The sequence below is a fragment of the Falco naumanni genome, chromosome 15 (genome assembly GCF_017639655.2).
Source record: "Falco naumanni isolate bFalNau1 chromosome 15, bFalNau1.pat, whole genome shotgun sequence".
Lineage (NCBI taxonomy): Eukaryota > Metazoa > Chordata > Aves > Falconiformes > Falconidae > Falco > Falco naumanni.
This window is the reverse complement of record NC_054068.1, coordinates 16,831,374-16,857,635: the sequence shown is the minus strand read 5'-3', so window position 1 is coordinate 16,857,635 and position 26,262 is coordinate 16,831,374. Positions and strand designations below refer to the sequence as shown.

At 38.4% G+C, this 26,262-nt stretch overlaps 1 long non-coding RNA gene across 1 annotated transcript in view; it reads left to right on the top strand.

The window, feature by feature from the left end:
• LOC121097975 overlaps positions 1-11,645 on the top strand; it is a 37,758-nt gene extending 26,113 nt beyond the window's left edge. The window contains exon 5 of the long non-coding RNA XR_005831134.1: positions 10,938-11,645. This is a non-coding gene — a long non-coding RNA (uncharacterized LOC121097975). The remainder of the gene's footprint in view (positions 1-10,937) is intronic.
• Positions 11,646-26,262: the final 14,617 nt, after the last annotated feature.

Genomic DNA, 26,262 nt, shown 5'->3' with positions numbered 1-26,262 from the left:
TGGTAGTTATTGCTCTCCTTTGTGTCACTTGCACCATGCCCGAACAGAAAAGAAATTTTCAGCAGTCACTGTCTCTTAAAATGACCAAACATCAAAGAAGTTCAGTGAACTTGAAATTATATCAGGAAGCAGATCAGACAAAACCTTACCGGGGCGCATCTGTAGTTTTCCCAGTTTTGTGCTTCTAAGTGGATTTAGTTTCAGATATTCTGTTAGTGGAAACTGTACACTTTCAAAAGTAGAGAGCACTCCCCCATGAGCCTTGGTCCCGTAGACAGTTTTATTATTGCTGTTGAAGGCTGACTGATCCGGTATTAGTAGAATAATACAGTAAACAAATGGCATGTAATAAATTAGAGCGTCACACTTTGAAGTCTTTGTTTAACCAGTTTTTTAATTGCTTTATGTGATACACTAACACAAACTGCTTCATGGTAGAAAGATTGGTTGTACCACAGATAGAATCTATATGGTGTCTGAAAGAAAACAAAACAAAACAAAACAAAAACCACCAAACAAACACAAACTAACAAACTCTTAGACAAAATGCTTATGGCCTAGGACCCCCACAAAACTGCAGTAATTAATGATGGAGCATTGTCAGTGTGGGAGTCAGTGCATTCAGACTCCACAGATGACAGAAAACATGAAACCTTCTGTTACATTCCCACAAGAAGCAGTGATGAGCAAAACCCTCTTTTCAGGTGCAGAGAGTTTCTATCCTTCTCAGATGATCAGAGGTATAAAACTGACTTCAGATGATATTTGCTAAATGCAAATTGCCTCGTGCTTGCTGTGATCCTTTAGCTAGAACCCTTACAGAAAAGTGATGCCCCCTGTCCCACTACCTTTTTACCAGTCTTCACTAACCAGTACTGCCAGAGAACCCCTGCAAAAAAATTCCAGTAGCCTTACTTCCAAGGTTGGCAGATACAGCTGTTGAGAGACACACCTCAGATGAAGGGGTGATTCCTCTTTTCTTGGCAAAACCCCACATAGTTTTTCCCTGTATGCCTTTTTAGAGCATGCCTATTTAGACATTTATCTGCACGGTTCAGGAATCAAAAAGAGTCAACTAGGGGTCTTTTGGGTGGGAGACAGGGGAGTGAAAAAGCTGTTTTTATGTTGCCTTGCTATTTAAGAACCTTGATAGGAAAAGGAAATCTGCTGTTCTATTTTCAAGCTCCCTTTAAAATAATTTTCTGATAGATTTCCTGAAATAAACAGAATGCACAAGATCTGCCAGCTCTGCGCATGTGCTTGTGGTGCATTGGGTGAATATAGCTACTGTTCCTGTAAGACAAGGCAGAAGTGAGACATTACATGCCATGTGGGAGAGGCTGTTAACAAATTGGTGGAAATGGTTACGGTTTTCAACTTGTCAAGCATCATTTTCTTAGCTTGATGACACCTTGTAAGACCAATAAATAATTTATGGGGTATCTAAATGTTTCAAATAGGAATTTAAGGACTGGAGGAAAGAGGTCTAGGGTCTCATAGTTAATCCTATTCAAGCAGCTTCTTATTAAAACAGCCCTCCACAAATTGATTACAGCTGCAATCCCTTTTAAGAAGGATTATTTAAAAATCCCAATTATAAAGACTATTTGTAAAGAGTAAAATACTTAGTGTCAGTTTTGCATAGAGACTGTGGCTTGACTCAGTTGGCAGAAGTGGGTTATCCTTTTCCTGCCGTTATTTTCAGGAGAATCTGCTCATTTCAACCAGTGGCTTTAGCACGGTTGCTGCAAAGGAGGGTAGCTTCTTTTCTGGTCATTTGGCTTCCTTGGCTACCTCTGCTAGCCCCTAGGTTGACCTTTACCTCCTTTTGGCCCTTCCCTTCAATTTTATCTGATGTAAAGAACTGATATTTAAGGCCCAGTCGAATTCAGGACCTGGGCCTGAGATCCTTTGATAGCTTCCCCAAAAGGGCACCACCGCCATTCTCATAATTCACCTCTACAAGCTACAGTAAATGTGTTTACAACAGAGACAAGGGGCTAATATGGCAATGTTTTGCCTCATTTCAGGTGCCTAAGCCCACCTTTAAAAGGCTTCTTTGTGCCCTTCTGGTGACATCAGCAGTTGTAAACTGGCTGTGAAGAGAGTTTTACAACTGTTTTGTATAGCTGGAGCCATGCAAAAGAACCAGGGCAGGCCCGTGGTTTTTATTCTGTGGTCTTCATCCAGAAACATTTCTAACAATTGGATTATGCCATTACATTTTAAAATGTTCTAGGGAGTTCAGAGGGATCCGTATAATATACTTTGTCTCCTCTAAGGAATAGTTTTTTTACAGCTAAGCAATATAATACATCATGTTTGCATTTTCAAATAAGACGACCTCAGTTGTACTCACTCAAACCAATAACGCACCTTCCAAAACTTCGGTCACCAGAGACTGTTGTTTGAACTGCTGCGACAAAGCTTATTTTCTTATGGCAGGAATGTTTGAAAGAGTGTATATCAAATAAATATTGAAGAACAGTCTTAGAAAAAGAGTTGGAAATTTGTAAACATGAGTATTCAGTCAAGAAACTGAACACTTAGAGATCCAGCCAGGGACAGAAACATACCCTATAGCCATTTATCTAATCAAAATTAACCAAGTACTTAAAGAGCGAACGCTTGTAATGAGCTGCTTGTGAATAAGCTGGCAACCATGAATAATTCCCTGAATACAAATACACTTTCAAGGAAAAGCTAAACTGCTTCTGAGCAGTTAGTGAATAGAAAAACAAAAAACAGGTGGCATTTACCAAATAAATTATGTTTTCCCCAGTTTTGCTGACCATGACAAGAGTGATAAAGGCAAACAGTACTTCCTTCCATAGATAAAGAAAAAGCATAGTCGAGTAAGAAAGATGGTTAGATTGGGCAACTTTTATTCAGGTCTCGATTCAATCATATGCTCACCATTTTGTTCTGGTCTCACTCCTTTTACCCTCATGTTTTATTCTGAGTACTTAGGGTCATGTTTTTCAAGGCTGAAATCAACTCCAGTTAATTTTAGCAGGAGTTAAATGCAGGCCTTCGTATCCCTGTATAGATATAGCGTATCCTTATAGATACACTTTCGTTAATGTACACGGTAGCAGTTCCCTACTCCAGATAGGCCCTGGGAGGGTACTTGGTGGTAGTAAGCACGTAAGACATTCAAGCTAAACAGCTAAAATCAGGGGGTACAAACATCTCTCCAACTAGGCATCTGTGATAAATAAGTACTGGATCAGGTCATTCCTGCTTGTGTTTATGCTTTCATTTACGTTTAATGACTGTATGAATACAGCAACATCTTTTTCATCAAAATTCTTCCAAGGGTCTGACTATTAGAAGTCTTTTGAAGTGTGTATTTTACTTTGCTATCATTTTCCAAGTAGGTTTAGGGGAAGGAACCCATTAAAAAGGTTATTTGTATTCATAATTTTTTTCTGAGGTTTTGTGTGTTAGTTTATGAGAAGACAGACCTTTAATATAGCTTTTAGTCCAGCATCTCACTGCTGTGTGGGCTGCTTTGTGGACTTCTTTCTACATAGAGGTATACGTATCTGCACACGTGCATGTATCTATTTCACAGAAGTATGTAGTCATCATTCCTTTTACAGTAGTTTTAACTTTCTGCTACATGTGCTGCGCTGTAAAGTATTAAGCCTTATAATCCCTCAACCCCTTAGATGTGGTTTGCTGGGGGGGTGGTGGTGGTGGTGGCTGTAAATCTGTGATGGCAAACAAGAAAAGCCTGAAGCTGTGAGCAAACAGGAAACAAATGATCTCAATCCCAGAATGTAAACTGCCATTGACAGAGATGCATGAAAGAATCATAACAGGGAAACCTGCTGCAATTTTTCATCCAGTTACCAGCTGAATCACTGCCATTACACTGAAGAAGCAAGCTGCCAGCCCAACACTGACATGGCAGAGTTCTTTAGATGTTGTTGTGTGCACAAAGAAACCATATAGTCTGACTGGCATTTACTCCTTTTCATGCTTGCAGACTGATAATTATTGTGCACTGCCTCAAGCTTGCAATTAGAGGCCACCAAGTAACAAAAAATAGCTGAATTTCAAGATTAAGCCTTTTCCATGACTAGTCACGTTTTCCCAGCAGCAAATATGTTGTTGCCAGTAAAAACAGAAATCACCTATGCCATACTGTTACCAGATTAAAGGACATATTAGCTGCAGGAACAAATGGAGAATTTCCATAAAATAAAAAGTAATAATAACTGTCATTGTTACTGGTGACACAATTACAGTTGATATCATAGAGTATCAACTCTAATACTGACTCCTATGTCACAACGCAGCTTTTGGGGGTGCGTGGGGGGTGGTGGTGTGAGAACACTGAACTCCCAAGTCCTTGCAATTATTTATTCTATAGTAATTTTACAGTATGGATATTCACCCTGTGTTTTGAGCATATTCTGTTTCCACTTTCCCAGACTCCTCTCTGGTCTCCCAGAGCTTTGCAGTTGAAGTTCATAGGAGATACTTCATTGCCTTTATTGCATAAAAAATGTGCCCTGCTAAGCATGTGCCCTGCTTGGCTCCGTTTCTGTGCTAGGCAGAGTATATAAAGTTAGTAAAGCATTAGAGAATCACTTAGGACAAAGTGGAATACATAAAGAAGAAGCTGTCAATGAGGAATGTTAAAGAGAAGGGTTTGGGTTTCTTTTTTACTTTCTCATTTTATGACTTTTTCTTTGTTGTATAGTGATGACTAAGATAAGTTGCTTTGGAAAATCAGAGGTGCTCTGCAATAATAATCAAATCAGTCTATATATGGATGTGCTTAGTGGGATGTTTATTGTAAAAATACATTGGTTTCACTTAATGGAGGATTTGGCAGGGGGTGGGGGAACCAGAAGAAATGGCCCCAGTTGAAACTTCTCAGCACACCATTAGGAACCACTTAGGAAAGTTCTGTCAACTCTAAAGGTTCCTCTCCAGTTGTTTGAACCAGGACAAGAAAAGTCCCACAAACACAGGAGGGAAAAAAAAAAAAAAAAAAAAAAAAAAAAAGGAGTGGTAGTTTTCAAAGGATGATCTGTTGAGAGATGGGATTTTGAGGTTCAGGAGAACCTGATTGAGGCAGAGCTGCTGTCTGGGAGGAATCAGAAGCAGCAGGCCAGCTCAGGCCGCCAGAAATGACTGGCCTTAGGTGAAAGCAAACATCTAACTACTGTTAGTAAATAATACTTTTGTTTTTAAAAGGCTGTGCAGTCACTATTCCTGGCTGGACACAGCCTGGAAAGGTGACTTATGACTGCCTGGGCTCACTAGACTTGCTGAACAAAAGGTAAGTTTGGGAGCTTATGAAAAAAGTCCAGTTCCAGTCTGAGAGTGTTATTTCTGCCTTGTGGATGAATTACAGAAATTAATAGCTTGCAGAAACCATCTCATTGAGAGATTTGATTAAGTGTCTGACCTAATGCTTAGGTGAGACCAGTTAGGTGGGATGGAGGAGAAACAAGAGTGAGACCAGTCTTCTGAAGTTGATAAATATTGCATTAGTTCAGCTGCCTTGTGAAACCTCCCTGATAGCAAAGTGAGCTGCAGAAAGGGCAAAGTTCTAAAACTTAAGAAGTGCCATAAAGATATTTTGTACTGAAGTTGCTCTGTGACTGAGGGTTTAATGTAGCACAAAGATCATCCTCAGCTAACCACAAGATCATTACCCAGGTTTTCAGGTGGGTTTTGTAGCTACTCAGAAGGGGCATCAGGGATGAAGATCAGGTTCAATCACAGTGTGGATACTGCCAAGAAATTAGACAGAGGCAGAAGTAGCTGTGTGCTGTGATATTTGTTCCCTGCATCTTTCTGTTATGCTTTCTTTAGTAATTTCATGAGAGCACTCCCACATCATAATCTTTATGAATAGGAAAATAGGTCTGTATGGTCAATCAGGAATCTGGGGCAGGGGAGGAGTGTATGTGTGAGTAGGTAGGAGTGTATGAAAGGAAGCAGGGTTTGGTCCTCAAGGGTAACCTTAACTCTAGCATGTCTACACACTAAACTTAAGATGGTTTCAGTTATTTAGAGAGCTTATATGTGTATGTTTTCTCTCTCATCTAGTATTTTAATATGTGATTATTAAAGCATTTTGAAAAGCTGTTCTGTCTGGGGAAAAGTAGACAATGATGCACTTTCTCTGAAGCAAAGGCTGCATATCTGCAAAGTCCTCACTTTCCACTCACTGATGGCACTGATGAGTCATGTGCAATCCATTGTAATGCCTGACATCATTTGCCATAAAATCCACTATGCACTTATTAAATCTAAATGTGCTCTATAATAATAAAAAAAACCCAAACAACACATAAAACATGATCAGATGGACACACGAGACAGGATTAATTCCTTGCATAGCTACTTATACACATGAAGATGTGCAGTAATGTGTACCTGTCATTCACATCTAATCCTAGACTCAAAACATTAATATAAGGGCTCAAAGAAAATTTTTTGCATAGATCTTCTCTTTGACTCTCAAAATATTCAGCAAGTTTCTCCTGAGACTTTTTTCTACCTCTTGCAAGGCACTTTTTGCTCATCTCTTGTTCTCATGAAGATAGTGTATAGCAGAGTCAGCTATTACAAGACTCATCAGCTTCCTGTCTCGACATCAGGCTTTTCCTTCTCCCTTTAGTCTTAAAAATGCACATTTCACTGTCATCCTGAAACTGCTTATGGTATGGTCACACTTATAGCATCATAGCACTCAGCAGCAGATGGGAAACTGCCTCCCAGAATGAGGGGTAAAACAGCAGATTTTCCATATGGAAGAGACATGGGAACAAAATTTGATTTCCCACTCAAGAGAGCTGTCCAGGAGATCCTGATATTGTGAATCTTTCAAAATTACGTGATGGTCTTTCATAGAATCACAGAGTACCTCAAGTTGGAAGGGACCCATAAGGATCATTGAGTCCAACTCCCTGATCCTCACAGGACTACATAAAATCAAATTGTATGGCTAAGACAGTCGCGCAGATGCTCCTTGAACTCTGACATGCTTGGTGCCATGACCACTTCCCTGGGGACCCTGCTTCAGTGACCATCAACCCTCTCAGTGAAAAGCCTTTTCCTAATGTCCAAGCTGAACTTCCCCTGATGCAGCTTCATTCCGTTTCCTCGTGTGCTAAATATATACGAATATATACGCCTATTCAGACTATGCTTTGCCAACACACCTGCGAGATGCTTCACTTGCTATCTTAAAAAATTAAAGCAAAGATCCCATGGTGTACACTGGAATAAACACATTTTTCTTAGTGGACTGAGAGATCTGCTGTGATGGAAAACAGGGCATGGCTCCTAGTCATGACCTCTGTTGTATAAGCAATTTGGGAAGCCAGTGGCGTAAAACCAGTAATGTTGGCCTGCACATGGCTCAGCAGACTTCTTAGAAGCATCAAATGGAGGAATTGCCAGCTTTGAGATGGTTGATGAAATTATATCCATTTTTTCCTTTTTGACCTTTTCAAGTCACAACGACCACACACTTTTCCAGGTTGGGAAGAACTCTTGCTGAGGGTTCCCTGCTGCCCATCACAAATGCTAATGGTTTATAGCCACAATTCATTTTACTGGCAGTGTTGGGTGCAACCACAGCTGAGCCATGTAACAGATTCACATAAATAGCACAGGTTCCAGCTTTAAGGAGGGGTGAGAATGATGGCAGCACACTTTGCTTTGAGGTGTTTCAATGGAAGTGGTACAGATCACAATCAAATCAGAGTATAATACTCTTAATGTATCTATTACATTAAGTATAGCAGGTTGTAAGGTAGCAAATGGATTCAATTCTATCCTCCCCCTGCTCCACAAGTAGTGACTGATGCGTTATTTGTCAGTAATGCTAAATTTAATGAATAAAAATATTTTAAGGTGTGGTCCCTAAAGGAATCAGTTTGTAATTCACTATCTGTGTGAATAAATATATAGATGTGTATATATTTACACACATGGAGACCTAATTTTCATTTCAATTTATACTAAGATAGGCCCCACTGGAGCTGTAAAGTGGAGTTGGTTTGGTCCTGAATGCTTACTGGAAAAGATCCATTTTATGTGACAGCCTAGTCTTTTTGCATTTCGGTGGGATTTTGCATGTGATTTTAATAGGATTAAAATTTCACCCATGCCATACCATAAAATGGCTTTAATATGAAAAAGAATCAGGCATGTACAGTTATATGTGTATGGACTTGTATTGTCAGACTTACCTTTGGCATAATATTTCAGTTCTACTGATTTTGAATTGCTGTATCTCTAAACTGATTTTTTTCATACTGTTTGGAGTAAATTACAAGGTTCTTATCCATGGCACTGACTTTATTGTTCTGCCAGGATGTCGTCTTTTGTAATAAAAACAATAACTTAGTGTAAGTAGTACTTTTTAGGTTTACTAATCAGACAGACTAATTGTATCTTTAATCTGGGTCAGTCTGCTCTTGCTTATTATAATTTGGCTCCAAGTCTCCCCAAAAGAGGAACATTTGCAAATAATTTAGTGGCAGAATCACTCTCATATAAACACTATAAGAATTGCTGAAAGGCACAACAAAAACTCTCTACAATTTTGAATCCAAGTGTCCAATATTTCCTACAAGGAGTGTACGGCTTTTCTTAAACCTTGGAATGAACTTGAATGCATCTGTATCTGTGTCTTCAGGTGAACATGTAAAAAGACTGGATAAACAGTTAGGGAACGGGGTCTTTATTTACAAAGCTGAGACTGTCTAGGCAGGGCATTTTTCCTGATTCAATCTACCAACTCAACTTAGAAAGACCACACTAATATTCAATTTTAGCTTTGTTGCCATGCCTATACAATCCCTGCTTAGATTGCTAACCAGGGTGATTATTGCTGACTGAAACTGTTAATGTTTTGGTTGGATGTTTGTCCTCTTGAAAATGGACTGAAAGATTTTTCCCTATAGGCTACTGAATTTTCATTGCATGTTAACTATTTAGGTTATTTTTCAACTCCACCACAACCCAGTAGTGAGAGAAAGTAGCTAGCACATAAGAAAATAATAATCAGATTTGTTAGGGAAACTTTGAAAGTTACTTGATACTTAGAGATTTGGGGGGGGGTTACATGCTTATAGGGGGACACTGTTTATAACTGGGGGTCTGAAACTGGATATACATTATGACCTGTACAAGGCAGCTGCCCTCGGAAAGCAGTAACTTTGTAGTATCAACATAAGAAAGCTTCAAAATAAGTTGCTAAAAATATCTGTTCCTGTCACCTGTTTGGAATTGACATCACACCTGCACAAAGTAATTTCTTTCTTTAGGCTGAAGGATGGTTTTGCCATTCACCTGCATAAAGAAATGCTTCAGAAACACAGGCTAGGCTGTCTGTTATCGAGAAGGCAAAAGATAGTGGGCAAAAAAATATGCCCACAGTTTCACATAAGTCCTCTCAGTGTAAGGGAAGGTGTTGAGAAAATGTGCTTTACCATAAATTATGCCTTCCTGGGGGAAAAGAATATTGAAAGGGGGTTTTTGACAAGTACAATATAAGAGATTAGTTCATTTGAGTAGAGAGAGTGCTTAAAAATGCAGCTGCATGCAGATTTCTTAAGAAACTACAACTGACAATTGAAGAGAAAACCTCAAACAAGATTACAAAAATTAATCAGTTGGCACAGAATGGTTGACATTAATGTGTGTACTTCTTTGTTTTGAAACTAGACTGTGGAGGAGTTTTCTTATACTGAAAATTTCATCTACTTGTACTTGTCTCCTCACATAGTCAAATATTTTGTGAGACAGATCAAAAACCCTTTTTGACAAGCTCATTCCCACGCTTCTCCTTTTTAACCTGTTTTTTTTGGTTGTTTTTTTTTTTTTTTTAATTGGGTTTCTCTTTTCCTGGAGGCTTGTTCAGATAAAGAAAACTTTGCTTGAAATATATATCAGTAGCTATGTATCTCCTGGGCAAACAGTATTTAAATGAAATATGGAAATGGAGTTAAAAAATATTAAGGGGTGGAATAAAGCAAGTTCCACTAGCCTGTCAAAGAATTTTGGGGGCATGGAAGGAGTGTTGAAGCTGGCTTTGGGAGAGGCAGGCAGGAGGAGATTCTTCGATGAACTATCGCTATCAGCGATTTCTCTCATGCTATGGGTTTCTTTTTTTTATGTTACAAAGTATGTGATATTTGTTGGAGAAACCTTTGGTCATGGTACAAAAAAATGTAATATGACTGAATGTGCTGTAGTTTTCCTCCCACAAGAGAATAAGAAAAAATGTTATGATTGAGCATAGAATTTGAATGGACTGGCTTTCTCAATGAAGCATGATTGCACTATCTGTGTCTATAGACCTAAATGACGCATTTTTATGCCTAGAGTAAGAATTTTTCCCTTAGAAAGTAATATTCCTCATCATGTCTTAGTGTCATAAAACAGTTATGCTGTTAAAATGTTCTCCATTCTGACGTAGTTTTTCATTACCCTGGTAATGAACCAGTAACTGAACATGCTTATAAAGTGAGTCCTGAAATAACGTCACAGCCCTGATGTTCTGTGGAAAACCCCTGTGATCACATGTGAGAAGGTAGAGCATTTGAAACCTGGCAGTGGGAATGAAAGTACACTACTTAATTGTTCACAACAAAGTTGATAGCAAATTAGATACTAATTTCGGTAGTGTCCCAAAAGTACAGTCCATGCCAAGCCTTGTTTCAGAAGGGAAGAAGAGATACCAAGTCTCTTTATCAACACAGACAAATTTAGAAATTTTAAGTGTAAATAAAAAAGAGATGCATGCCAAAGGAACATAATCTATACTCCACGGACTGGAGGATTTCTGCACTAATTCGACTTCTTTTTTTTTTTCTTTTTTTTCTTTTTTTTTTTCCTGCTTTCCTCTTTGTGATGTGTGCCTCTCCTCTGGTGATATTAATTGGATATCCAAGACATCACTTACACCTCACATCTCCATGTTCTATGTCAGAGAATCTGCGGACTCCGAGTGTGTAATAGTGTGAGCACAACGCAGGGCAGGTCAGACAAGCTGTGAGAGGTGGGAGGACATGCGGGCATCATCTCCCACTCTGCTCCTCTGTTCTCTGCCTAGTCATTGCACAGGGTCAACCTACACACCACTTCAGAAGAAAGGAGGGAGGTAAGGAAAACAATCATTTCAATGTTAATAAGGCCAGGAGGGATGTTAAGCTCCTCGAGTAGCTTGCTAACTGCCACAATACTAAGGAATCAAACAATAAATAACGTGATATGGAGGGAGAGCACTTGGTGGAGCCTGTAGAATGGCTCATCCAGTATTATCCTAGCTAAGAAGCTGGGAGTTGGAAACAATCACAGACTGTTAGCTTTTTGTCAAAAGGGATGTTTTTATAGTAAAGTTTTCTTAGACTTAATCTTAAATATTAACAATTTTACCACCGCATCAGTAAGTCTCCTCTTTCACACGTGCACACTCCTGTGATTTTCCTCTCTACACTTACAGAAAAACTAACAGCTTGTTACAATTCAAATGTGATAATTTTCATGTGCTAATCACTTTCCTTAATGGGGAATGTTTGCTTTCTCTAAAGTTTAGCCATTTCCACACCACGGCCATTTATGCTCTTCAAAGTCTTACATATCAGAGAATATCTGTTCTTTCCTTCTACTGAACTATTCCTCTATAATCCACATTTAGACAATATTTGAAAATATTTTTCATGTTCCAGTTTTTAATTGCTGTATAAACACTCAGGTTAAATAACCATCAGATATCATCATGTATTTTACAAATACTTTGTTCATATAAGTGTACATATACAGATAATGTAGAGACACTAAACTATACAAAAAGCAGTGCAAGTGGCTAGTGTGCTCTCTGCTCTATCAAGTGTTGTGATAATTGATGATAGTCAAATATAAAGAGTGCAGGGAGTTGCAGGTCTGCATTAATCCATTAATATGCACTGTGTGCAGCACCATCACTTAGGGGTGAATCTCTGTTTATGAAATTTTCTTTGCATGGGTTTTTTTTTCCTATCCACCTTTGCATTTACAGAGTTTCTTTTAATCAGTGTCTCAAGGAAATTATTTTGATGCCTTTACTCTTGCTGATCAGTTTCTTATCTTATAAGTGATACACTTGCAGTTACCAGGTGAGGCATCGCTAGGTATGAATACCGGTGCCCACAGATCTACCCACAGGATTACATTCAAAATAAGCAGTAATGTAAGTGCAATCAGTCTGATTTCACTGATGAAGAAACTCCAGACAATTGGCTGACTCATTTATCAGAAGAGATGTCTCCCCAAAAATGTTAATTTGTAGAATAACACTGGTTTCTTCTCTCCGGTTTCATTTTCATGTCCCAGCCTCAAGCTTTAGTTCATCTATCATCACTTCTCTTATGCTGACACAAAAAATTATGCACCCCTATTTGCTGAAAACACATTGACAGTGTCATTTTACAGAATACTTTTAATTGATCTGCTTTGTTGCTAATGGTGTTTAAATTAGTTATAAAAGGCTGAGTTTATAAGATTGTTTTGATATATTCCATAAAGCTGAGTATGATGCATCATGAATTTATGCCTCAGCACTATGTAAGTCTCCATTTTGTAAAGAGGTAAATATATATGGTATATGTACACACATGTTCATTTGGAAGACTCTTATCACTAAAGTCATGGCCTCATTTTGAAAATAAACACCTGGTTTGTCATGAGTACTTATTAAAAACTGTAGTTATTTGAGCTAGAAAACTATATATATCATAACCAGAGGCTTCTGTAGTTTTTTAACAAAACTCCCATTGATGTCTGGGGAGTTCCACATTTTAAAATGTCATTTTATATCTTATCGTGATTATTCATTGTTTAGAAACTCAGAAGGATGAAACCAAGTAATTCAAAGTGAAGTCAGATAAATATTCATAGAAAATGCTTCTAAACATTAAAGAACTTCTTAAAAAAAATTACCTAGTTTATTTGAGTTTCAAAATATCAAATATGATATAAAATTAAAATCATGATACAGATTTCTATAGTTTGAATTTATGTGTACATTTTGCAAGAGTCTATTGCTAACTGGGCAACAATACTTGGTATTACCTGCATTGAAAAAAATTGGACATTTAAATAATAATCTAACTATTAGTATTTTGTGCAGGAAAACCCTGTTAATATCTCACTAATGGTAATATGGTGTAATAAGAGCAGTTGGATCAGTTCCGCATATGATTAGAATCATGTTTCCACCCAAAGGACTCTCATTCCAGATACTTTATTTTCTCTACTCAAACCACATCTCTATGACCTCTGGAGGGGTCATTTTGTTCTGCCTGTGCTGTACTCTTGAATGTGCTTCTTAACTATATAAATCAATGCAAAGCAACTTCTGAGTAATTCCTAAAGCTATTTTGGCTCTCTGTGATGTCCTGGAATCTCTCTCTCACCCAAAATTTTGGCCGTTGGCTTGTAACATGCTGCAGCCGGGACAATCAGGAGGTTTGGAGACTGTGCTATGGTATGGGCATTTCTCCATGGTGGGGAACAGTCCTTGTGGTAAAGTCCTTACCTGCTTTGAACAGCAGCAGGTGAGTTACTCTCTTCCCTTTGCATGATTAAAATTATTTTTATTGTAGCAGAGTACTCTTGAATATTACAAGTTTCTTTTTAGTTGATAAATGTCATGATTCCTAGATACTGGTGAAGTGTGTCCCAGTTAAATCAAATGTATTGCTAAACTATCGCAGTTTTGGATACTTTTTGCAATGTATTTCCTCACCCCAAAAAATCTAGAAAGCCTATATGAACTTTTTGAAAGGTATCCTATGGAAGATCTTATTCAAAAGGATCAGTTTCCTTTCTTCCATTCAGGCCATCACTGAGCGTACTGAAAATGTTGTAAAGCTTGCTACTGGTAAGAGTCCACGATGTTTAAAGAAAGGTACACATTTGATTGCAATTCTTTTCCTGGGAATGTCATCTTAGAACAAAGAGAAAAAACGCTGGTGCACTCATTTTCAGACTTGCCCCAAACACCTCCTTTTGAATTAGGTGTTAAATTCTTTGCCTATTATTTGACAAACGTGTCCGTTATAAATACAGCATTTGCTATAACTACACGAGGAAGACTCTAGCTGAGGAGTTCGTGAGCTTGGCTTTAGAATGAACAAATTTGAAATTAAAAGCTAACTAAAATCTTTCCATTACAGGTATGCTTTGAATTCATTCTGTAATTCCTTTGAGGCTAGTCATGAGCGAACATAAAGTTCAGACAGAAGAAACACTCCTCTTCACTGATCCAATTTCAAATTTTCTTCCTAACTGGTCTTTTATTCACAAGCGTGCATATTAAAGGAGAGTATAATGTAGATGGGAACTGCTGAAGTGAGCTACACATCATAGTGATGAGGTACGCCTTTTCCTCTGGAGCCTTTTTTCTGCTAAGGGGCAAAATAATCTGGTGATTATACAATAATGTCATCTTTATCATAGGATTGTTTTTGCCTCTTGTGATCCTCTTCATCTTTTTTTTTTCCCCTTCCACTTTTTACCCATGCATACAGTACTTTGGACCTGTGTTTTTTATCCCAGAGCATTATTATCATTTGCTTTTAAGATAAGAAAATCTGGGTTTCTTTAAAGAGAAGTTTATGGTGATAGTATCTCAGGATGGCATAAATCTGCCAGTTGTATCAGCTCCTCTTACAATAGTACAGTGTGTATAAAGCAAATACAGAAGTTGTACATTTTTCATCAAAGCCTGTAGTAAAAATATTCTTAGGATCTTTAATTTCTGTAGCTCTCCTGCCTAACATCTCCTCCAGAGGTTTGATTATTGCACTGTGATAGACTCCTTAGAAAAACCCAAGACAGGTAAGATAGATCTAATTTCTAACCCTGACATCTCCGCCACCCATTCATTACTCTTTTTCAGAGTTCTTGCTATGCCCTGTGAAAGCAAATGTGTCAGTTACATCTGCAATTTCTATCAGAGGGGGGAAAATTGTTGTCTATTAACATCAGAGCTGTTAAAACGTGGAGCAAATTGTGTACAGTTTGGAATCTCCTCACTTCAGGTGAATAATCAGTCCGGTGGAAGAGGATCGTTCTACCTGTGTGTCAGTGGGTGCAGGCAAGTGATATCTGTTCCGCTGCTGTTGCTTGCTTTAAACACATATGTCATAAATGTTGTGTGCAAAGGCACCCTTCACCTCCTTGGCCAGCTTAGGGAATGTTTGATGCCAAGCAGCGTTTGTTTTATAATAGAAAAACTGTGTGTCCCTGTGGTTTTGCACTACTCCTAATCTCCACAGTGACTCTCAGTGGGTAACTTAGACATGTACAGGAACGTCTCAAAACACGTTTTGAAGAAAGAAGCAAGTGAGAGCGCGAGAGAGAGAGAAACGAGAAAGAGAGAGCAACTCATCTAAAGTTACACCATCATCTTTAACAGCTGTGCGCATATTAAAGGAAGTAATGGGGGAGTGGAGGTACTGCATATTTCAAAGCTGAACTGTTGCAGTAACAATAAGAAAGGGGGGATGTTGTGCAGAGTTAGCCAAGTGTTTGAAGTACATTACCGTAAGCCAAACCAATGAAGTGGACAAGATTTCTAGCATGCTGCAGTGGTGCCTCTGCGTACTTAATAACAGATGTTTGGTCTCTCTAGGCAGATAATTGTCCTGCTGTAAGGTTGGCTTGACCTGTGTGAGCAATACTGTGTACAGCACTGAAGCAGTAACAAATGATCATAGCTTTTCTCTTTTTACTGGTAGAATGCTTAGCCACGCTTCCTTTTAAGCACATAATTACTCCAAAGCAACTGGAGCCCATACATCCTCCTTGCCTAATGGCTCTGAAGCCATTTTGCTATAATTTATGGGGACAGGGTTCAAAGTTTTAATAATATTTGGATAATATCATTGCCAAAATGTCTTTGAGCTGTGATGAATAGAATGAGAGTGGGCACATTTCGATTCTGTGCATGACAGCGCGAGTGTTAACAGCACCATACTTTGTTCAACCTTTATGGAAACATTCACGAGCCAATTTGCTCATGAATTATAGATATGAGCATGAAGAATTATAAACAGCAGTGGAAAACATACAGGGTTGCTTGTTCATAAGGCACTGTCCTGTTAGTGGCTCTTCTTTACGCAGATAAATGAATTACAGGGAATACAAAAATGGTTTAAATAAACCCTTAGCAGATAATGTATTAGCACATCAACATAAAATACGCACGTACTGTGGCATGCTTTTGGATATTTATGTTTATACTCTCTGCTCAAGTGGCTCACTGATTTTTTGGCTTCCTATCTTTCACCTAATAATTTCAGCATCCTAACTGCACCTTTGGGTATGTTTATCTGACAATCCAAGCTGTTCTTTGCTTTATGTTGCTTGCTGAAATTGGCTTACCAATTTGCTCTGCAAGTTGCTTCAGTGTATGATAGGTTAATGATGTTAATCAAAGCTAAACAAGAGCAGAAATGATCCTTTCATTGAAGACATAGACCAGCCTAGGCCAGAAAGTGCTAGCATTGATGGAGCAAACAAGCCTACTGGGTAGGTGGTATGAGACCACAAAAATAACGTCAAAATAATGCATCACTAAAGCTAATGTACACCCAGAGCTTCATCCAAAGCCTGTTGAAACCTCCAGGAGTCTCTACTGATTTCAGTAAGATTTAGACCAGGCACATAAGATTTGGTATCATTCTGTAGATAATTCTTTGGTGAGAGGTTAAGGATTCATTAAGCACAGAGCACAAGTATTTTTCATTACACAAATGATCTAGAAATGCTGGCTTTCTCCATGCGTGACAGCTGCTCTCAACGATAAACAGAAAGAAATACAAATATGAACAAAAATGATTTAAAATGTTCCCAACAGCGATGATAGCTAGAAACAGTTTAATACGTTCTGTTTAATTCCATTCAACAATATTCAAGCGATGTTTCCTTTAATGAAAGGGGCATTTGATTACAGAAATAATCAGCTGATGGAGTCCCAATTCACTCTGGCCACTAAGTGTGCAAGTAGATAGCTAGATGTGACATATGTGAGGTTTGGCAATTATTTCTGGAAACCTATTAGGATGACCTTAATTACAGTGGTCTGATTTTGTATTTGATAGCCTTACTTGAAAATGTTTATGTTTATTATGAAAATTTAGTGTTCATTTCTTGAAATTTCTTTTAAATATAAGCCTTAACTGGTTTGTTGTGTAAACGGGGGGTGGGTGTCCTCAGTGGGTTGAACAGTGTTTACCAACTAAAATTATTTCCTCTGATTCTGCTGAGTCCTATAGACACCATGAACTTCCATGGCTGTTAAAAAAAATAATCAGCAAAAAGAAAATAAACTAATATATGTGAGATTCAGTTACTCTTCCAGTCTTCAAACAGTATCATATAATCATATAAAAATTTGATTGGTAATTCCCGTGCTAATCTTAAAGTAATACACAGCGTATTAATTCTGTAATAATTGTTGACTAAGTCTTTAAAAATGGCATATTTCTATATTGGGTTATCACTAGAAGATGAAATATATACTTTATTCTTCCTCCTAATTCTTTTCCTCCTTCAACTACAAGAAGTCTGGAAACCTTCAGCTTCTGAAGTAAAAAAACATCATCTCTGTATTTTTCTTAATTGATTTCTGGAAGAGCTATGATCTCTAAGAATGAATTGAGAGACAAAAGTGATAAAGGCAGAAGTACTTTTACATTTTTAATAATTCCAACGAGGGGCTGAATATTCAACAACTGATAGGCCAAATAACAAGTTGTTAACTTCAAAATGCACAGTCACAGAGTACATATGTGTCACTTTGAGCAAAGATTGAAAAGACGTTAGAATTAGAGATTTAACAGCCAGTTTTTATTAAATCAAAACAATCAGTGTCGTTGCATTTGCAACAGAATTAGGTTTAAAAAAATCCAGACTTGGAATACTTTGCCAGACCTCACAGTTCAAGCCTATTCAAGGATAATTTTTTCAGGTGATATCTTTGAAAATTATATATTGCAGAATACTTGAGGGCTCTTCTGGCAAATGGCAATGTATGCTCTATTATTTTGCCTCCTGTCCATGACTTAGGACAGCCAACAGAGCCCAGAAATGCTGCTGTTTGCTCTGCTGTAGAGACAATTCCATCATATTTAAAGTCAGGTCATAGGAAATCCTGAGGTTTTAGGTCATGTTTGATGGATATGCTTAAGGGAATAAAAAAGGAACACAGATAAAGCCATATTATCCATTTCTATAAACTGAAAATATTTAAATTTAAACCAGTAGAAACCAGCTCCAGATCTGTCTCTCTTTCTCCCTTTTCATTAAATCACATCCAGTTTGTCAGTACTTGCTTTGATCAAAAATGTTCACTCCTCACATACACACACCACAAAACACAGCAGTCTGTCCCAGGACATCATATCACAAATAGAGGACATGTCAGCGTAGGAGTCTGAAAGCCTCAAAAACTGCATTATGCCACAGGAAGAGGGCAGGTTTGTGCCCAAATAACTGTGTCATTTCTACATATAGTTGGAGAATGACACTTCCAATTTATCTGCAACCCTTTTATCCCTGGAACAATTGCATTATTGCTCTATGGAGAACTGCTGATCTCTGTTTTCAAATCACATCTTCTTGAATGTCCCAGTGATGTCTTTTGATATCATCACATCAAGAGAAATTAACTCAGACACGGATCTGATACCAACCCTTTATTCTTCAATCGGTGTTGCTCTATCGAGGAAAGGTGCTCTCCTCCCACTGTTGAGGGATTTCTTAGTACCTGCATCAAATAAGAAGCCTGAGGAAAGTCACCAGAGTACACGAGATGTGGTCTATAAGTACTTCCATGAAAGGTGTAGCCAATAATTTAACTCAGGAGCTCACATAACTCAGTAGCTTATGGGCCAAAGTGTATCCTCCCCTCCACCTGCCTAGTAGACAAGCATATGCTACTATCCCTGGATCCCACAGAGTTCAGGGGAAGCTAACGAATAATTAAGAATGCCTGGCAAACCCTCAAGAGCTCTGTGGATCATGGCATGTGACACTTTTAGGTTCACATGCAAAGCTTTTCAAAACTTCCATGCCCAGGAAAATTCAACTTGAAATCTTATGAGAATGGCCGCTTTCAAAATGTGTGAAACGTCCTAATTTTTATTTGATAGGAAATGCAACTAAATACAGCCAAGTGGATGATTTTTAGTGGTACGCCTCATTGGGAAATATGCTAGCATACACAATGGGCTGAAAGTTCTGCAGAGTCAAACTTCTCTCCATACTTAAAAGTATTTATGCAATGCCAATCTAATTTGGCAGTGTGTCATGGACATGCTGAAGGTTATCCCAAAACAATGCAAAAAAATGTTCAAGGTGATTTTTTTTCATTTGTTCCCATATATCTCTTTTCATCCTCCCATTACACCACCACATTTCTACCCCTGAAAATTGGTGCTGTAAGTTCATGGCAAAAGGAGGATTCCAGAGATCTCCACCATTTAGTGCTGGCACATGTTGAACCTTCGGGAAGACCACAGAGTATTTTCATTTAACTTTAGTTAAAATTAGGCTGTTGTGCCTACTTCTAAATGATACACTTCTCCAGGTACACTTCTAATTCCTGCTTATCACCTCCTTGTGCGGTAGAATTTTCAGTGACCTGCTTATTCTAATTGAATGGAAGCTCTATTCGATCACCCTGTCCTTTAATTTAGCTCTCCCACCTAGAACAATGGGTGATTAACACAAGTCAAAACAAGAGCATAAAGGAAAAAGGCAGCCCAACCCGCCTTGGTGCAGCTGCTCAACTCCAATGTTTGCCTGCTGTGTAGCAGCATGTTACGGTCACTGCCAAGCCTTGATCTTCTCTCTCTCTGTGTCAGTACTCCAAGGATCCATCCTTTAAGCAGCACAGATCACACAATTATACATTGTTGGAGAACTTCAGTGTCACTTCTAAGCAATACAGATTCTGCAACTTGAAACAGAAGTGAATTAAACAGAAATGCACAAACGATTTTTTAAGTACTGCTTTGATTTCATTTTTTATTCATACTGCTGCTTCTATTACCACCAACGTTCTGTCTGCCCCGAAGTTATTGAAATGTTTGTCTGCCTATTTGTCAAACATTTTAGTCTTAAGGTCGTGGGTTTTTTTCATTTTCATCTTTATCTTAATACTGGCGTAATAACTTACTAAGCTGTACCTTCCTCAGATCAGAATACGTCCGAATCTGGTTTTAAAAGAGTTGTGCTTTGATTCTGAAAATTATCCTGTACTTGTCTGCATATAACTCCTAGAAAGTTGTCTTGGTGCAGTCCATTCTGGTGCTGGCCCAAAGGCACAGAATATCAGTGAAATGAAACTCAATGATTTAAATTACTATGAGTCAGGCTCAGGAAAGTGCATGTGAAATATTAGCATTGATAGTGACTTTTTGAAAACCAAATGGTAAGAAAATACATGCTTCAACAGGGATGAAACCATTAAGCTCTGTAGAATCTACTTTTAAAAGCTGACAAACTGTACTGGAGAGCAAGACCATTTCTGTTCTTGCTAACTAACTATTGCCAACACACCAGCTGCCCAGGTGCCTACGTGGGTTTCTGCACACAGTAAGGTGCAGTTTCTCACTGAAACTTTACTGTCCCGATCCTGCAAAGACTGAACCACGGACTGCTGAACACAAAAGTATTAAACCCATCAGCAAGCACGGTCTGCTACTTTTAAAGTACTGTGTACAAATGCCATGGTTTTACTTTCCCGTCTGAGAGCATGTAACTCCGCTTACTCAGTCCCAAACCAAAGGCCAGCAACAGCAGCAGGTATCTTGTCCTTATGCGAGTAATCTTTGCATCAAGCCCTTGATTTTTCCCTCAGAATCCAACAAGCATGTCCTCAATTTCATATGTACTGATATGACTCCTTAGGAAAAGAAAAGTCTTTCACCTCTGGAGACAACTAACCAGGTTGCTAAAAGGATGGAGTGACTTGATATTCACTGGTTAAAATTAGACTAGGCATACCTGCTATGATTCTGTGTTTAGAAAACAAACAGGGTTAGATCCAAACAAAGGATTCATTTTAATAGTAAACATATTTAAGAGGGTGCCTGGTAAATGTGAATTGTTTAGGGGATGGATTACCATTTTGCATACATTTTAGAGCTCTGAGAGAAGCCATTAAGGGATTAACACCTCCGATTTATGAAAATGCAAGGATGATAAAGAAACAATAGGGGTGACAGCATTGTGTAAACGACATTGATTCATTTCAGAACAGGGCTGTTAACTGCTGGAAATGAAGAAATAAATGGAACAATGGATAGATGCTTTTACCAGCTTGTCATTAATTAGCAGTGAGCACAATTCTTTTATTGTCCTTTTTGAAAAATACAAAATTGGTAGGAAAATACAAGCACTGAGCAAATAGATTACTCTGTGTCACTAGGCTGACATCTGCATTTTCTTTCTTCTCTAATACATTTTGTTTTTCAAATGATATCGAACTTTTAGCCTGGCAGAAAGCCCGAATTATGCTTCCTTTGACATTCGTAAAAGGACATGTTTTCATCCTTGAAACCTTACTGCTTTATAAAAGCATAACAAAAGCCACAGTTTGAGAAAGGGTTAATAAATGTTAGTGAATCCCCTGTAACAGAGCTTAGAAGCACAAACAACAGTTCGATGCACTATTCTGCTGACCTATTGCATCTGATCAACTGCGGTTTTATTTCTAGCAATGCCAGCAGGTGGGAACTGACAACATGTTTCTTTGGAATCGTAAAGAAAGATCGTCTCTGATGGAGAATTAGCTGGAAGTAAGAGAGGTTGTTTGGCACAGATCTAAGCAGGGACAATGCTTGATTATGGCTATCACTCTCCAGCTGCTGTCAGAATGTTAAGTTTGCTTTCTTGAGGCCTGACATCTAACACATTTCTTTTTCTATTTAGTATCTGGTACTGTAAGATGCTGATATTTTACTGCGTGTCAGATGTGCAGGGCTGAAATACGTCAATGAACTCAGAGGTAGGTGTGGTCACTAGGAATTCATTTTTTACCTCTCATACGGAATTCAAAGCATCCCTCTGTTTTAAAAAAGCTACGGGCAGGAGAAGTTAGTGTGTATAAACCTCCACTGCTGTTGCCCCGGAAAGGATACAGTGTGAAGCCGACAAATCAAACATCAGCCAGGCAAAATACCTTGGAAGCAGGTTTCATTTTCATCAGCACATTCGGGCAATATTCTGCTCATGAATATTTCCTCCTCCTAGCCGCAGAGCAGTGTGCTTCCCAGGTGCAAGGCTATGGGGATATTTAAGCCATGCTAAAGAAGCAGCAGTCCTGCCCAACAGATTCAGGTGAATTAATTAAGCTCAGCATTGCTCAGGATCTGCCATTTTGCCACCTGCTTAATGACACTGTAGGTAGGGAGGAGTCCTGGCTTTCACCTGGGCAAGTATTAAGCACAGCTTGACAGGAGCAGCGGAGGCACTAACGCATGGATGCAGGTGCGGCTGAAAAATAAGATGGTAGGTGTACGCTCAGCCAATGCTCAGCAGAAGCCTGATCATGCTTCTTTACTGCAAATTTCTGTGAAATTTTGCTGTATGTCTAAGTGGGGGCAGGGTGTGTGTTCTGGTTTTTTTAAGTTTTATTTGTCAGGCTGACAGCACAAGCATTACTTCATAAATCGCTGTAGTACCCTGAGGTAAAGGTGAGAGTGGTTTTTCATCCAAGGTGAAGGTGGTAGTTTCTCCCCTTAAATGCACGTAATAGATTTTGTCAGAAATTCTGATTGTTTGCAAGAGAGGGCTCTTCAGCCAGCAACAAGTAGGTACACTGAATCTTTATTTTTTATTGCACACGGAAAGGATGGATTGGTATTCAGAAGACTAGGGCTCATTTTTCTTACTGAAGTGCTGCCATTTATTAGATGCTGCCTGGGCAAGTCACAAAATACATTTAGGAAAAAGTTGGCAATTTAATTTTTGTTTCTTGTTCAAAACTTCATTACAAGTTTGAACTTTTTAGATTGAGTCTATCCAAATTTCAATAACGTTCTCCCAGAGAGAATAGGCATAATTATTTTGTAAAACTATCAACCTTGGCAGTATAGCTCCTGGTGCTAGGTGTTTACACCTGGTGCAAAGGTGTTTATGGTAATTTGGGGCAATTGCAATATTCTAAGTCAAAATGTTAATTACCAGTCCTCATGCAAACCGTCAGACCGCACCTTGCTCCCAGCCTTCAAGCAGTATTGGATCTCTAAAGTGTATGCTTATGGTTTGCAGAACAAAAAAAAGTGCTTAATATAATTTTCATGAATGAAATTCTGTACCCCAAATAGTGTCTTCAAAGGCAGTCTTGCAAAGTTAAGTCTTTTGCTCCTTGAGAGGAGGGAGGGGAAACCCAAACTTTTTTTCAGCATCAGAGCTAAAAGAACCTTTTATTTGTTGCATATATAATCCTTATGTCTCAAATTATTTCATTATATATATTTATCTTCTTTCCTTTGTTTGCCAGGAAAAGCATCCCTTTTGTACACGCATTTAACTCCCCCTGCTTATAACTAACCTGTGTCTCCCGCAAGGTTTAAATTCTGGTATCAAGTTGGCAAAGAAATGGGACACATAGCTATAAAGCTGTAAAAGGAGGTGTTTAGCAAGGTTTCCTCCTACCTATAGTAGAAATTCTTCATCATATGTGAAAGTCATTGAGGCTCTGTGAGGGTTCCTGGAATTATCTGTACAGAAGAAAACAATTGTAAAGGTCTTATTGTGGCAGAGCACTGAAGCACATGATTTACTCTCAGGCTGCAAGCAGTCCCATTGAATTCAGAAACTAGTGACATGCAGAAGGTTAAACATGTGCTTTGCTGGGTTGGGGCCAAACCTGGTATCGTTCTTATGAATAGTTTACAAAAACTTTTACTGTTATTAAAAAAAACCAAAACCAACCAACCAAAAAAAAAAAAAAAAAAAAAAAAAACCGCAAAAAATACCCACACCAACCCCAAACCGTTATAACGATACGTTGTGTTTTAAGTCAGGATATAAAAGAGCCAGCTCTGGTTCAAAAATAAGCTAGTTATTTTTGCAAACACAGTAGGATTTTTTGGCTCTGGTGCTGCTGTAAGCACAGCAGGCTCCCTGTGCATCATCCCTTGCACGGCCAGACAAGTACTGCAGTTATATTAACTTTCCTTCACAGGTTGCCTATTCAGTGGAACTTATACTTCAAAGAACAGCTATAGACAAATCTCCAAGCACACGGAGCTGTACTGGCAAATACAGGATGGAGATTTTAAAGACATTACAGTTGACTTCGAATTCTGAGCAGGTGCAATTCAGCATCTTCCATAAGATTCACGTTAAACTCAGGTTTGAGGAATATGTTCGTTCTGAGCTCTTAATTCTCTGCTACGTTCTCAGAGGCAAACTGTTTCATGCCAGTGAGGTAATATGTCATATATTTAATATGGAACTCTGAAGTTTTCTACAAGATAAAAATTCTGGGTCTATGTGTGTTATAAAACTTACGCTCTGACCAGGAAAAAAAAAAACCCAAAACTTCTAAAAGTGTAAAATCTAAGCCATAAAAGGGAAAATCAAGTAAGGTAATGAGCTCTCTTTGTGTATCTCTAATTTCTTTTTCTGTAAGGTCTTTTACCTTGAATAGTAACTTATGAACACTAGTAGTCTTTATAGTTAATTCACCATCTTTAATTTCTTTCATATTGATTTTGATGACATTTTTAGATGTCTCCCATACTGACACACTCTCTCCTAATTTCGATGAGGATCTGAAAGGAAAAATGTAATACGTAAAAACTGAATGATGTTCTTATTCTACACTTCTTCACTGTATGCATTCATCAGTTCTACATCAGCAATACTTGAGTAGTATGGGATTTTTAAGTTTTTAGAAACCGTATAGCATGGCTTCACTAATTCCATGTTCTCTTCCTTTGACAGATTATTGAGAAATTAACATCATATAACTAACCTAAATACAGTGACCATGGCAGGTTTAGCCAGAATTTCGGACTGTTTGCTTCCTCAGTTCTGTGATAAGAACAAACCTCTTGTTTGGAGTGGTACTTTGGAGGTACTTCATTCAGGCTGTGGAATATGTTTGAGAAGGCTATCCCAAAACAAAGGGATCTGGTTGATGAAGTGATCCACAGTCACGCCCCGAGTTGTCATTCTTCCTGTACAGTGCAAGTGGGTTATGAACATTTGTAAATGAATTTACTGAGGAATACCTCTGCTGAAGCACTTGCTTTCAGGAGCTACTAGTAATGTCCATGCTGGGATTTATGGCCTGAGAAGACCTGACTGGTGAGAATCATGCATGTCTTAGCTAGCAGAGTGAATGTTTTGGTAAGATGTAAGTGCTAGGTGAATGCCAGAACATTGCAAACTTTGGAAGAGCTTCTTTTCCGCTCACCTTGATTTTCCATTGTGTAACACGACTTCCAATGTCATACCGAGCTAATAAAGGGAGAGGGGAAAAGGAAAAATCCATGCCTTGATGCCTGACACTCTAAAGGAAAAGAGTTCTGAAAGTTTTGGCCATGTTTACATTCACACACTTGGAGTTTTATTCATGTCCTCATAAATAAGTTATCTTTAACTGCAACCAAAAAAGGATCTTGTACAGTTTAGTACCCCTTTATAGTTGACATTGATTTAAAGCACTCCATAAGGGGCATAGTACGGCAGGATCAATTAAAAGTAAATGCAGTCATGAAAGTTACATGAAGTACTGTCTGCTGGAGCCTTGCAGACACTGTTCTTCATATGGCTGATCGCCACTTCAGCTAAACAGCAAACAGCAGCTATATATGTAGTTTATTTCATACTGATTGGTGGGCTTATGATGGGAAAGTAAAAGTCCCTGACCAAATCAGGTCTTCTCAGGTAAAAATCCTAAGCAGTTTTAAAAGGATTTTAACTTAGTCTGTTGAAAAGTTCAGTCAAGTCTCTTCCAAACTAGCTGCCAAACAGGCATGCTGTTGGGTGTCACCAAGGCAGGTTCATAAAACATTATTGTTAATCACTACATTTGTGCTAAGAAAATCAACATAAACAAAATGTTTACACATTAGTGTGTTCAGCTCTTCCTAGTTCCAATGTTTTTTGTTCATGACCTTAAATATAAAAAGAGAGAGTGTAAAATAAAGTGTTTGTTGGATGGGAACCAGCTTTCCCACGTAATCTTCTGTGGGGAAAACAAGTCAT